The sequence below is a fragment of the Polypterus senegalus genome, chromosome 1 (genome assembly GCF_016835505.1).
Source record: "Polypterus senegalus isolate Bchr_013 chromosome 1, ASM1683550v1, whole genome shotgun sequence".
In the NCBI taxonomy this organism is placed as follows: domain Eukaryota; kingdom Metazoa; phylum Chordata; class Cladistia; order Polypteriformes; family Polypteridae; genus Polypterus; species Polypterus senegalus.
In genome coordinates, this window is record NC_053154.1 from 252,136,237 (window position 1) to 252,142,236 (window position 6,000).

The window sequence follows — 6,000 nt, forward strand, 5'->3', positions numbered from 1 at the left end:
AGTATGTGTTCAAATAAAATATCCCATTTTTGCCATTTCAAACAGACGCTTCTTTATTTGCTATATGTAGAGCTCTCCATTTTCTAGCGCAGTACACATGCTAGCAATTAGGTGGACCCGGGTTGCTTAGTAACAGATGGCAGAGCGGACGCAAAGATAAAATGAAATGGCTGATGGATTTTGAATAAGATAATTATGCATTTTTTAACTTCACATCTTGGGAAGTTATTGTTATCCTGAGGTATATGTGTATATAGGTGTGGTGTTTTGGTTCCCAATTCAGACATTGAGGCAAAATTTGGAAAGGGCTGATTTTTTGGGTTTCATATAATTTTGCCATACGCAAGCAGCTCTCGCCTAAGTTATTATTGCAGTCTTCAAAGGAGGATTTTGTGTTGCAGTTTCCATGGAAACATTAAGCCTCTGAGGAGAAATTTCTCAGATTAATGCAATAGGTTTTTAGTCTGAAGATAAATCCAAAGACTGAATAACACCAAGTTTAGAAAAAAAAATGTATATGTTTTGGGAATGTGTCCTGAAAAGCCAAAGCAGGTCTGAACCGTTGCTTTAACTGCTAGTTCAATGGCCTTCATTCAATTAATCGCAGAATTTGAAGCAATGCTCTATATTTTATTGCTGTGTCGAATAGCTCTAGAAACCCATCAAAATAGTGAGTATTATTTGGAAAACATACAATTGAAATTGAAAAACAGCTTTACTCACCAGCTTCAAACCTGAATTTTCAAACATAAACAACTCACCATATTATGAAAGTCTTTTAAAATGCAATTTCATAAATTGCTCCTAAAGATTAAATGCTATCATATAAAGTATATATACAGCATATATCACAGGGCTAAAGGCCATCTGACCTTGTCATCGGTCTCATCTTCAGTGACTTGCAATGCAATATTATATATAACTATTTCATAACTGCATATTTATGTCAAGTAGTGATGACCAACCACTGGTGAACTTCTTGATCTCAGCAAAATGAATTGAAGTCAAAGGGGAAGGATAAAATAAACTAGTTCTGAGTGGATTATAATGGTGCAATGGTCTTTTGAGCATCCCTAATGACTAAGGAAATGTCTGCCCACTATGCGGCTACTGATTATTGTGGCCAAAAATGTGACCTTGGCTGTGAGGTAACAATGCTGACCACTGCACAAACGATGCCTCCCTGAGATAAAATGAATAAAAATAAATATCTGAACAGTAGCAAATCTTTCAGACAGTGGAAGACAGGAAGCATGAATTTAGTCTGGTTTAACACTGGGGGTTAAAACATACTAATGCTCATCTCTCTCAAACTGAAAAGTACAGTTTTTTTGTTTTTCCTGACACTTTTGCTTGTTCACTGCCACTGCTACCAAATAAAAGCGACACTAATGCACATGAATTCTGCACTCCTTCCTGCTTGAATCAAATGCACAGAACTCTAGGTAATACTATTAAAAGGGTATGCTCACTATTACACATGGAACCCAAACAAATCCATACAAAAAATACATTACACCAACACATTTTCAGTTTCCTTCTTCGTGCACATTTTGTGTTTAAATGTTTATGTGATCATTTTTAGCCCACTACTAAGATCAGCATTATATACTCTGGGAACTGTCCCATCCATTGGCTGCTACAGCTCTGGGATGTCATGCTGGACTCACAAAGCATCATGGGGCACTGGGAAGAAAGGTCATCTAAACAGGCCACAAGGCAAAGTTCCAAGAAAACATTCAGTGAACAAGGTCACTGGCAAACACAGCATATTTTGATTTGATGAATTTTGCCCATCAACACCAATGTCAAATCCCAAATCTTTGCTTTTCCATCATGTTTTTCACATTTATTTTGTTTTAATTAGTTTCCTGTTAACTCTTTGCATTACCTGTTCCCCATTCATTTACTGTCCAGTTTGAGATACTTTAGACATATTCAAATTATGTTCTTGCATACCCATTGCTTTCTGCTTGTTTATTGATTTTAATTAGAACCAGATAACATTACATATAATCAAGACAAACTTAACAAAGCAAAATTCAGCCCCCACCCAAGATAAAGAGAGGAGAGCCAACAGCCAAAGCTACTCTTAAAAAGCAGCAAGGAAGGAAGAGCATTCTTTTCCCCAAAATAAAAGCTTATTTTAAAATGTAATTGATTAGATCCTGCCATGTTAAAAAGTTGTGAACAGATCCACTAAGTGAAATTTTTAATTTTTCCAACTTAAAGCAAGATAAGTCTACGTGCTAGTAGTGTGGTAAAGGTAATTATAGTTTGTTTGTCCTTTACCACTTTAAGCCCACCTGGGATTACACCAAACACAGCTGTTAATGGGTTCAGAGTGCTTGTCACACCAAGGTTGTCTGATAGGCATTCAAAGATTTTTGTACAATATGTTATTAATTTGGTGCACGCCCAGAACATGGGACCAATTGAGACTAGAGCTAGATTACAACATTCACAGGTTCAATCTTGACCTGGAAACATTTTGGATAATTTTGAATAATATTGTGTGCTAGAGAATCTACTAGAAAAAGCACACTTTTATTCAAGTGATTTTGAGTCCAGATATCTTATGAAAATCTGCTATTGCTTTCAGCAATGCTGGCACAGAATTCTGTGGGTCAGATATATACAGTATAGCACCATATCATTTGCACATAGTTATATTTTGTGTTTAAGTCATTCTCTGAAAAGCCCCTTAGTCTCTGATGCATTTCAAAAGCTACAGCCAATGGTTCAATGGTAGTTACAAAGAGCAAGGGTGGCAAGGGGCATCCTTGTCAAGTATTATGTTCTAGTTTGAAGTAGTCTAAAATAATGTTAATACAAACTGTGCAATGTGGTGAATAGGTAGTCCCATATCAAAGGCTTTTTCTTCATCTAAAGATAATAAGATCTCTGGGGTGTTAGATATAATGGGTGAATATATTAAATAAACGTCGAAAGTTAGAAGTGTCTGCGTTTAATAAATCCAGGTTGGTCTTATGATATTACAGAAGGAAGCACTTTCTCAATCCTGGCTAGAATTTTGGAGAGTATCTTAACATCATCATTAATAAGTGAGATTGATTTACAGTGGTGTGAAAAACTATTTGCCCCCTTCCTGATTTCTTATTCTTTTGCATGTTTGTCACACAAAATGTTTCTGATCATCAAACACATTTAACCATTAGTCAAATATAAACACAAGTAAACACAAAATGCAGTTTTTAAATGATGGTTTTTATTATTTAGGGAGAAAAAAAAATCCAAACCTACATGGCCCTGTGTGAAAAGTAATTGCCCCTGAACCTAATAACTGGTTGGGCCACCCTTAGCAGCAATAACTGCAATCAAGCGTTTGATAACTTGCAATGAGTCTTTTACAGCTCTGGAGGAATTTTGGCCCACTCATCTTTGCAGAATTGTTGTAATTCAGCTTTATTTGAGGGTTTTCTAGCATGAACCGCCTTTTTAAGGTCATGCCATAGCATCTCAATTGGATTCAGGTCAGGACTTTGACTAGGCCACTCCAAAGTATTCATTTTGTTTTTCTTCAGCCATTCAGAGGTGGATTTGCTGGTGTGTTTTGGGTCATTGTCCTGTTGCAGCACCCAAGATCGCTTCAGCTTGAGTTGACGAACAGATGGCCGGATATTCTCCTTCAGGATTTTTTGGTAGACAGTCGAATTCATGGTTCCATCTATCACAGCAAGCCTTCCAGGTCCTGAAGCAGCAAAACAACCCCAGACCATCACACTACCACCACCGTATTTTACTGTTGGTATGATGTTTTTTTCTGAAATGCTGTGTTCCTTTTACGCCAGATGTAACGGACATTTGCCTTCCAAAAGTTCAACTTTTGTCTCATCAGTCCACAAGGTATTTTCCTAAAAGTCTTGGCAATCATTGAGATGTTTCTTAGCAAAATTGAGACAAGCCCTACTGTTCTTTTTGCTTAACAGTGGTTTGCGTCTTGGAAATCTGCCATGCAGGCCGTTTTTGCCCAGTCTCTTTCTTATGGTGGAGTCGTGAACACTGACCTTAATTGAGGCAAGTGAGGCCTGCAGTTCTTTAGACGTTGTCCTGGGGTCTTTTGTGACCTCTCGGATGAGTTGTCTCTGCGCACTTGGGGCAATTTTGGTCGGCCGGCCACTCCTGGGAAGGTTCACCACTGTTCCATGTTTTTGCCATTTGTGGATAATGGCTCTCACTGTGGTTCGCTGGAGTCCCAAAGCTTTAGAAATGGCTTTATAACCTTTACCAGACTGATAGATCTCAATTACTTCTGTTCTCATTTGTTCCTGAATTTCTTTGGATTTTGGCATGATGTCTAGCTTTTGAGGTGCTTTTGGTCTACTTCTCTGTGTCAGGCAGCTCCTATTTAAGTGATTTCTTGATTGAAACAGGTGTGGCAGTAATCAGGCCTGGGGGTGGCTACGGAAATTGAACTCAGGTGTGATACATCACAGTTATTTTTTAACAAGGGGCCAATTACTTTTTCACACAGGGCCATGTAGGTTTGGATTTTTTTCTCCCTAAATAATAAAAACCATCATTTAAAAACTGCATTTTGTGTTTACTTGTGTTATATTTGACTAATGGTTAAATGTGTTTGATGATCAGAAACATTTTGTGTGACAAACATGCAAAAGAATAAGAAATCAGGAAGGGGGCAAATAGTTTTTCACACCACTGTATATGATGCACATTATAGTAAGTCCTTATTTTTCTTAGGATAGATGGTAATTACTGCTTGGTGAAAAGTTTGAGGTAGAATTTTGTTGTATTTAGCTTCTGTAAACATTGCTAATAATAGTTGAACCTACTTGTTTGAATTTTTTTTTTTTATAAAATTCCACTGGTTAGCCATTAGAGCCAGTTGCATTCCCACTTTGAAGTGAGTTTATAGCATCTAGTATATTCATTTGGTCAATAATTTTATCTCCATCTGTGTTGTCAAATGCTGTTATTGCATTGCAGACTTTCTGCTTGTGGATTTGTTGGGATAAGATCTTATTGGTTTTCTCTCCATATTCAAAATAATGATGTCATGATGAACGGTTCTGTTTCTTTAGCAGTCAAGACGTTAAATTCAGATTGCAAAACTTGTCTTTTCCAATAAAGTGCCACATTTGGAGACCTGGTATATACTAGATCTAATCTGGTAATTTCACTGATTAACTCAGATGCCTTCTTGGTTTACAATGTATTTTTTTTGAAAAAGATATTAAATAATCTGTCCTCTTAAAAATGCCTTCAGAGGTTCCCAGAGTATACCTGCTGAGACCTCTGAGGATGCATTTATCTCAAGAAAATAATCCATTTGCTTGGATAATGAATGCTGTACAGTTCTCCTCAGCTAAGGACAGGGAGATAAGATGCCAGCTACAAGATGAGGGTGGAGGATGCAGTAATTTAAGCTCCATGATCAGAGGCACATGGGCAGAGATAACAATAGTGTCGTACTTAAAAGAGCTGGTAGGTGGCAAAAATTATTTTCTATGAGAAAATAATAAACTCTTGAATAGCAATGATGTACGGATGAGAAGAAGGAGTATGCTCTTAGGTTAGGATTTTAAAACCTCCATTGGAAGTTAAAATCTGTTACAAACTGTGTAATTATCTTTGCAGTATTAGGTGTTATCGCCACTGTAGCTGGGGATCTATCCTGGTCTGGATTTAAAACACAATTAAATTCTCCAGCCATTATAATTTTGTGAGTGTTCAGATTAGGGATAGATGCAAATACATTTTGGAAGAAAGCTCTATCATCCTTCCTAGGTGCAAAGACAATAATCAAAATCACTTTAGTATTAGATAAATTACCCATCACTGTGACATATTGCTCTTCAGAATAAGGTATTGCATCTGACACTACAAATAGAATAGTTCTGTGTATTAAGATTCCCATACCCCTAGTTTTCTTAGGTTAGCTGGAGTGAAAAATTTTGCCAGTCCACCCTCTTTGCATCCAGAACTGGTCCTTGATTAATAAGTGAGTCTCCTGTAAAA